At 37.9% G+C, this 9,530-nt stretch overlaps 1 protein-coding gene across 1 annotated transcript in view; it reads right to left on the bottom strand.

Annotated features, from left to right (window-relative positions):
- Nucleotides 1-951: 951 nt before the first annotated feature.
- The window catches only part of APELA (apelin receptor early endogenous ligand), a 16,178-nt gene continuing 7,599 nt past the window's right edge, over nucleotides 952-9,530 (bottom strand). Inside the window, exon 3 of the mRNA XM_018558782.1 lies at nucleotides 952-987. The gene's annotated coding sequence lies outside the window, so the exon portion shown is untranslated. The remainder of the gene's footprint in view (nucleotides 988-9,530) is intronic.

Genomic DNA, 9,530 nt, shown 5'->3' with positions numbered 1-9,530 from the left:
TGAACAAAAACAAATTGGTCTAAAAACTGCCCAGTACAAATGTCCCAATATGATGACACGACTGAAATAAGAATTTAACGTGTTATCATTGCTTAGAAAAAAATATTGATGGATTAATCAAAAAGTAGGTAAATTATACAATATGCCAAATCTGCATTTTGCATTCAATACATTATCTCCATATCTTAAAGGAGACCCAGAACACTCAGTAGAAGCCCTGGGGCACATGCTCTAGGACAGGTGGCAGGGTCTAGCAATGCCCCTGATGACAGATTTACTTTAAAGCTGATAAAGAAGTTTTAAAAGAAAATGTCACATGGTATTTCCAAGAAAAATAACTGTGCAAAGTCGGGATATGTGGATGTGACAGGTACAACCGTATGTTTCTTTACACCCCCTAAAGTGTTACCACAGGTCTTTGGGGTTTTGTGATAAATCCTTTTTCTTGCATCTCCTTGGTGTAGTTTGATAGCAATCATGTCACAAATTGTATAACTGTAAACATGCAAATTACAGTTATCTGGAGTATAAAAACCAATTGTCTCTAGAAGATAAAATAACACGGGCTGTGAGATGAAGACATCAGCAGAGGCTCTGGTGATGTAGTGTGATATATACAACTGCAAAGACTGAAGCCTTGCAGTATGGAACGTAGAGAAACCTTGCCTTCTAGAATAGGTTCCTAAGAATCCTATACTTTGCTTTTCATAAAGTTTTTTTTATATACATTATACACTGGATTGCTTTCTTTCTTAGTCTGTTTGGGACACAGCTGGATGCGCAGCACTTCACTGTCACTGTGAAATTTCAAGTCTTGTTACAGTCTCAAAGCAATGATTGAATCTCTTAAATTTAGTCTCTGCTCATCTTTCTGAAGCCAAGGGACACGTGATCCTGGTCCATGGAGATGTGCATCCGATACACGCAGAGCATCCTTTAATAAATAATACTTTTCCATTTCCATCTTCTTCAGTTGTTGTAAATGACCTGGTAATAGAAAAAAAGCATGTTAGATATAGGTAATGTGAGGACCCAAGTGCTGAACATCCTGATGGCAGGTAAACTATCTAGATTTCTTGCTATAGTACAGTGAATAAACATAATCATGCTCTATAAATTAGACATCACAATTATATCCATAAATTCAATTTTTTTTAAATGGTTAAACAGACAAACGTAAGCATGACAATTTAGTAAGCATGACAAATAAGATCCTAAATGCCATTGTTTATTGTATGTCGGAAAATGACAAGAGGAATTTAATTACCTACTAAAAGTACTCTGCTTGATAATTCTGCCCCAGTGTTACTACATTACTTAAACTAAACCTACCAGGAGAGAAATATGATGGCTACAATTGCTGACCTCCTGGAAATACCAGTTTCCTGGCTATTATGACACAATAGCTTCAGTACATCCTGAGTAAGTGATCCTGAACAAGTACGCTTGAAAGAAAGTCAGATGTTTTATATGCATACTTATCCCATGCCAATAACTAAAAGTGTTAGCCAGAGATTTAAGTAGAAGTCAGTCTTTTTCTAATCAGTCTTGAATGGAGTAGGGAGGGGCTAGAACGTCTGTCCTAAATTCCCTCAACTTTCTGTCCAAGTTACTGCTAGTACCTGGAGAAGGATTTGAGTTAAAATTTCCCCAATGAGTTCAAAGATGTTTTAACATTTCCCCATCCTATCTTAAAACAAGAAATGTTTTGGGTAGACGTCTTTGTTAAGAGCTCATGCAGACAGCCCTGTCGCAACATGAACTTAATAAGTAGAACTAATTTTTTCCCTTTAATAACTCTTTAGACTTTTTATCCCTAGAGGAGAAATTCTACTATAATTCCATGTTGCGGGACTTGGGTTTACATTACTTAAAATAAAAACTGTGCATATATACTATTCCTCTTGTTACATTTTAACGGCTGTTTTTAAATGTTAAATGCTAGACTTTTTAGATAATTCAGATATTACTTTTATATTATTATTAATATTATCATTATACACTATATAGATGCTGATGCCTTTTTTTTTTACTTGCCTTCCTTTGTCAAATTCCTTAAAACACTTTCAAGGGTTGTACACTGATAATGCAGACAATGTGCTAAGGTCAGACAATGATTTTTTTCTGCAGGCTATTTAATTTGACCTAGCGGGGAGGGGGCGTTAACAGTCCAAGCCGAATACCCTTATATGCAACTGATACTAAGATGCCCCCTCTTCACTACAATGAGGGCCTATAGTAAATATGTTCTGTTGAAATCAGCTAAATTATCAGGTTAGTCATTCATCATCTGCTTGAGAGCTTCAATAGGACTGCGGAAGCCCTTGAGATAGTAATGTTTTAATAGGCACAGTATCAGTCAATTAGTGGTGCTGATATTTAACAAACACAATCCTATCTTTTCAATCCACTGCAATAATGTATCATTTGATCTGGTGCCTAGAGTGGTGTACGCAGAAGATAAAGTCAAGATGCTAATTTTGGTGCGTGACCTAATGCTGACAATAAAGTGGGCTGTGTTTTGGCAACAGGTATGTGTGCTCTACCACTGAGAGTTTACAGTCCAAAGGGTCTCATATATGCTCTTCGATTTCAACAAGCTACTGTTTATGAAAATATGGCAGGAGTACCTTGTACATGATAATGAGCATGCATGTGTAGGATCTTTTAAACCTTTTGAGATTTGGGAATTTGTGTGCACTGTGTTTACTTCTACCGGCCCTTACACCATATAGTGAACTAAGAGCCGGTGGAAAGAATCACAGTCTGTTGTAGGGGACCAGGTGTTCAACACACTTGGAAGTGTTGGAGACCAGAGGCAGCTGGAGGTCTAAAACACAGCGGAGTTTTAAGACCCAGGCCACAGGAAAGGTAAGTATACAACATCCTTTTTTATAGACTGGCTTTACTTTACTTCCATTGCACTTACTGACAGAGCCACTTCAAAGTAGATCTGAGCACTAACTGCATTACACTGTTTCTGCTAAACCACTGTTCATCATAAAGAATTGCCATGTTGTTTTGCATAAAATACTGTTTTACATTTCTTGCATCTGAGTGCTTCTGATCTCCTCCACCCTGTTTTAGCCAATTTCTGCCCACGTGCACTCACTGCATGTAACAGATTGTATATGAATGGACATGTTGCTGCCTTAATGCATAGTCAGATTTACCCTTAGAACTTGGAAGAATGTATACATTGCCATACACGATTTACACACGTTACAGAGAAGCTTCAGAGGTTGAGCAGGCTTCTTCTATGTTGTTTTATATAGACAATTTTATAAGTTCATGTGTATACAGAAATCTGTATCCATGGGCACTCGCAGACAACACAAGCTGAAAGATCTGAACCCAGATAGTGATTGGATAGATAAAGCTATAGATAGGCCAATGGAGACATCTGCCCACTGTCTGTAGCACTGAGACATATTGCTGCTTATTTAGACCTATTAAAGTGGCATATGTGTTGTTAACACCTTCAACAAGTTGCAAAATCCCAATGTATGATAACGGGTGCTTCCATTGAGTTAAACGGTTGATCTTTGCCCAAACGTGTCCAACCATTGGATAAAAGTAGGGTTTTTGACCATCTGTAAACTGCTTAAAAACCTTAGGAAGGCCGCACATGCTTGCACACCTGACTATGTTTATAGAGATGCCGCAGGGGAGGAGATGAGAGATGCTGGCAGACGCTGGTGGTGCCAATTACCCTACCTATCCACCTTGTAAAAATAGCTGGCTCATCAGGGTCCTTTGCTCCAAATAGACATGATTGTTGCTTAATCTAGCTTTTTTTATCTGCATATTGGTACTCTTAGAACATTTTTATGCTATTATTCCCAGAAGGTAAGCCAGTGCCTGAGGCGTCTGTATGGTGTTCTCCCTCCATGCTCCATAGTGTAAACATGACCAAAGCATTTATGCCTGAAGCTGGCCTCAAAGACATCCTCAAATAGTCAGACTGTGTATGCACATCCAATTGTCCCCTGATGCCTGTCCTCTGATTGCCAGCTTTAGGGCTGAATTCTAATTCACTCCAGTTATGTCTTGGTAACTTCCTATACCCTGTCTCTTCTTACTCAAACAACACTGTCCTAGCTGACTCACCCCTCCTTTTCAGACAAGCCTTGTGATTGATGTGCTCTAAAACTGTAGCAAGGAGCAAATGTGGTATAATTGTTCTTTTTACAGCTGAGCACAAGCTAGTAAAATTAAGTGTGACCATTCATCTTGAGATACTTTGTTGATAAACATCTGATTTATATCACAACATTATTTTTCAATTTTGTGTAGGCCAAATAACATATTGCAGATGAATAATTGTTTTCAAGGAGGTAAACTCTGGGGGGGGGCAAAAACAATATTTAGCAAAAAAATGTTTCCTGATAAAAATCTCATTGCAATTAAGGTAGCATTAAAGGCATTAAAGGGGAATAATATCCATTTATATTTGTATTGCTTTACAAGTGAAAAGCAGCTTACAGTAAAACTGCATAACATTTGAAGTTATGGATCTGAGCAGCTTACAGTAAAACTGCATAACATTTGAAGTTATTGATCTGACAGTTGCATTAAATATCAGGCACCCCAAGTGGCCTGTATGCCACTCCTGATCTCTCATAGCACATCCTGGGACCTTAATGTATGGACCTTTCCAAGCAGGGAGGAAAACTATGCATGTCTGACTTTTCCTTACTAAAAACACTGCAACAGGAAAACATTCAACCTTTCTTTAGCAGTACAAAGGCATTACCATTTGAAAACTATTCCTTAAAATGCAGTTGTTTTCTAACAGAAAAGTTCTGTTGCTATAGTTCTTTATGTGCATACAGCAGCATTGTTTTTTTTTCATGTTTAAAGTAAAATTCCTTGGCAATTATTTACTACATGGAGTGTAGTTACCTCTAAAAAAATAAGCTTTTGACATTAGATGGCAATGTGTGTTGCCAGCCTAAATTAATGACAATGGTGTAGACCATTAAAGCTGTACATTAAAGTGGATCTGGATAGACTGATTGATTTTCTAACTGGCCAACTGTTTGGTTTAACCAAATAAAAAAACTCCATTAAGTTCAACAGTGATAAAGTGCTGAAGATAACATTTTAAGAGGGCTTGTCAGATTAAATAATAGACATGCAATTATTTAGGCCACTAGTTAACAACAAGATAATCAGAGCTTAGAGCAAAGTGCAAGCTGCTGACATTACAACATTATTGTATTAGGTAGTTTATTAAACTTATATAAGGGAACAAAAAGAGCATGACACACACACGTATGGCGTCATATGTTTAAAGCACCAAATTATCAGTTTTTCACCACTTACTGGATTCTTTGTATCATTGATTGCATTTATAAAGTGTATTATTATTTTCAGATTTGTCCGCTTGTTTGCTTGATCTAATTCCCAATGTTCACCAAATTCTGGGCCTTTCCATTATTCATCCAGGGCACAATAACATTCACCATGTTTATACCACAGTCAATATTACATTCTCCATCATCAACTGTTAGCAAGTTTAACAGACTACCGCGAGCTGTAGCTCGCGGTATACTGAGGTTAGGGTAACGGGAGGACGCTAGTTTGTGTCCTCCCGTTACCCTAAGGAGAACTATGGGGAAAAACACTGACCCCATAGTTCTCCTTTAACTTTATCAGTGATTTCTGAGGGAGACACACCATACTCGATTATCTACGTCTTTTCTGAACACTTGTTGAGCATTTACTGCACCACACATTAATTTTTTAGGCTAAAAATATCATCTGCATGGCCTTTGCCAGCTTCTGTATGAAATGTACCTATTAATCAGCAATCTGGGTGATAAAAACGGGCAAATCCAGGTATAATAATGTGACTGGACTCTACCAGACTTTTTACTTTGATTGCCAAAATGAATTCAATCTAATGTAATCTCTTAAAAATTACAGAGGGTGAAAAGAATGTGTCATCTTGTCAGCTTGGGTTCAACCTACAGTATATGTGTTCATTGATAAAACAATTCCTGTACATTATTTGAGATCACAGTATTTGGTAAGAGATTATTTCTTTTGGTTCAAAAGTAAGCAGATTGCTTTAATAGTTTCAATAATATTGCAAATATTATTTATTAAAGTTGACCGACAACAGTGCTTAATATAAATGCAATGTGCTCTTGGATCACTGTTAGGTGTGGCATAAACCAAGTAGCAGAGGCAGTTACCAGATAGAAGAAAAAAATGAGTCAGTTCACAGGGACAGATGACTTATTTTAACTCAAACTATTCAATAAAAAAACAAGCCATTTGAGGAGAAATGGCAGTCTAATCGCCCAAAGCCCAAACTTCTTATTATTCACTATTTTATCACCACCTCAAACGGCTCCTTCTCCTGTTCACTGAAACACATATTTATTGTCAGCCTGAAGCTGGTAGTATTTTAAGGAGGAATAACTAGTGCTACAATCTTTGATAAAACATCAATTACTATAAAATCAATAAAATAATATAATAGTGGTAAATTCAGGTGATCTGAGCAATAAAACCTAAGGTGAATTGAAAACAAAAAATATCAGTAATAAAAAAATTTGGAAAAAAAGGCAAGGTAATGAAAGTACCCATTATGCTTTAAAAAAATTGTCCTCATGTCAAGCAGACGAGCATTCTCATAGTTTTAATAGTTTTCATCTAAATTTCTTTTCATTTTCTTTCATTTCTTTTATATGGGATAATACAGCATATGAAAAGGGGTAACGCATAATGAGAATAGATATATAATGCTCAAAAGTGTCTGTGTGCCTAAACATTGTGGTAAGTGACCTCATTTAAAATTACCTAACCCAAACCTATATAGCCAGAAAACAATAATTCTTGCTAAATATAATTTTTCCAGCCAAATATACTATAACACCGTGAGTTATAGCATTCTACAACAGGCAAAGCACATTACTGATATGCTTTAATTTTCAGCTATATGAACTCAAATGATCAACTTTAAGTATGGTTTATCTCTAACTGGAATATTCACAGGGTTATTCACTAAAGGGTGAAGAGTTTGGAGAAGACAGGAGAAGTGAACAATCTAGGCCAAAATAGCTGAACTGGAAAAATACTCCAATTCAGCTCACTTTCCAGTTCAGCTATGTTGTGCTATATTATTCACTTCTCCTCTCTTCTCCAAACTCTTCACCCTTTTGTGAATGACCCTATGACTAATGTGCTTACTGTAACTAATATTCATTTTTGTTCTCCTTTTTTTCTTATTCCTGTAATAGACTGTTCCCTGATAACTATATAAGTCCATCGCTCACACAGATCATGGCCATCCAGTTTCAATTTAGTTTGCTTGCCCCATTGAAATGCATGTGGCGGCCTCATTGTAAATCCTTAATGGGAACATGTTCACATGACAAAAGAACCACGCGATTAAGTAAAATTGGACCCCTGGGAAGTGTAAGTTCAGGAAAAGGCTCAGAATGATAAATGTGGGCAGGTTGTGAACACAAATGCAAGCACCTTGTCACAGGGGTTGTTAAGCTATGGTATTGTCCAGGACATCTAATCCTGCAAGAGTTTTACAAGTGCTTACAAACTGAGCATCATCTGCATGTTTACCAGTTAAACGCAGACACAAAAAACCCCCACAAACAAAGCTCCTAAAACACGAGGAGCCACATAGAAATAAAATATTGCATATGGTTTAAATCTATGTAATTGATCTCTTTAAGAAACCCACATCCCTTTTGCGGGAGAGGATGTGTGGATGAGGTCCTTATGCCCATCAGCATGGAGACAAGCTGCCTTGCAAGGGAGGGGGGATTTCTAATGGTGGCCCTGCTACCACATTCTGATAAGGCCCCCTATATGCCATTTGGGGGACAGTATGTGGGGATGAGACTTGTGTCCCCATCAACACAGGGACAATGTGCCTTGCAAATGGGGAAACTTCATACAAGACCCTTAACTAGACATGAAGTCTGGCTGGGCACAGAAGAGGGGCAGCAAGCGTGTTTTCTCTCCCCCCAAACCATGCCAGGCAACATGTTCTCAACATTGGGAGAGTACCTTGCAAGGGGGAGGGCTCATCCTCGCATCCTGTACCCCAAAAGGGTTGTCTAGATTAAGGAGGCCCCTAGATATCTGCCCATTCCCAGATAAATGAGTCAGGCATACATAGTATCTCTTATTACTTAATCACAAAAAAAATGTAAAGAGTAAATAAATCATATCATAAATTGGTGATGTAGATCCACGTTAATCAGAATGAGTGCCTCAATCTTCACCCAGCAGCTACTCCCGTTGCAAATTACAGATCTCCACCAGCTACTGTATGTAAACAAGCCGGTGGGGATCCTGGGTGACATCATTGACCGAATATGGATGTTACTGTTATCCAAGCCACAGAAATCCACTGTAGGAGAACAATGTCCTGTATAATTCTGAGAATGTCACCTATTGCGTCTATTAGCTGAATTCCCAGCTCTCAGTTGAGTTGACAGAGGACGAGTCAGCTTCTCATTATCATTTTGTTCTGGTGTAGAAATGTCCTGTTTATACCAATTTAATCCATTGTTCATTACATTTACTTTATGACAGTCTTAAGGGTGTTAGGTCTCCGGAGACGAGGAGGGTTAAAAAGTTGACATTCTCATGAAGAAACCTGCAATGTAACTCACCATAGTATATTATAAGAAAATTAAGCTCAAGAGTCATTGCTGGCTGCCATAGAAAATCCATATGCTTCTTATTAAATAAAGCTCCAATTAATCAAAAAACCTGATTACATGAAGGTTGTGGTCTTTCTTATCCAAGCTGACAAATACTGTTAACTTTTTTCTTTACATCAGAGGAAAGCAACTCTGGTTTGTTTGCTGTCATCATGAGAGCACTTGGCTTTGAAGCAGGGGATGTGTTCAAGGTAGTCATGTGGGTTACCACTGGTATATAAAAGTCTAGGTTTCACAACCTAGATTTACAATAGACAGCAATCATCATTCATTGTGTTGTTAAGCGTTATCAGGTGATATCTATTTGAATGCAATGCAAAAAGCATTTTGTCCATCATTGCATAAATGCTAGCTATACACAAACCAAACTGATAAAAAAGTAGAAGAATTAATCATTTAATGCACAGGCCATGAATATAATAATCATCTCAACTGCATATGTGAGGAGATGAGCTCATTGCATGAAAGCATCTATTTGCCCTGCTCTTTAAAATCCATGTTTTGCCAGTTGAATAATAATTGCCAGCAGTAAGAATTTGCCACAAAAACAGTAATTGATACTTTGGTTTACAGTAGCATCTTAAAATATCTTAAAAGAGAACTGTGGGGTAAGTGTTTTTCCCCATAGTTCTCTTAAGGTCACGGGAGAACATATACTAGCATCTTCTCGTGACCCAAAGCTCAGTATATCGTGAGGTACAGCTCGTGGTATACTGAGACTGCTGCAGCTGGGACGGATCCCGACATTACTGTCGAGATCCACCCAGCTGTGTGAATGACAGCTGGCTCTGCCTATCTAGAGGCAGAGCCAGCTGTGCCCCCCCC

The sequence above is a fragment of the Nanorana parkeri genome, unplaced genomic scaffold (assembly GCF_000935625.1).
Source record: "Nanorana parkeri isolate BGI_ZX_2015 unplaced genomic scaffold, ASM93562v1 scaffold358, whole genome shotgun sequence".
Taxonomy (NCBI): domain Eukaryota; kingdom Metazoa; phylum Chordata; class Amphibia; order Anura; family Dicroglossidae; genus Nanorana; species Nanorana parkeri.
The sequence above is the reverse complement of the archived record's forward strand: the minus strand, read 5'-3'. Positions and strand labels throughout refer to the sequence as shown.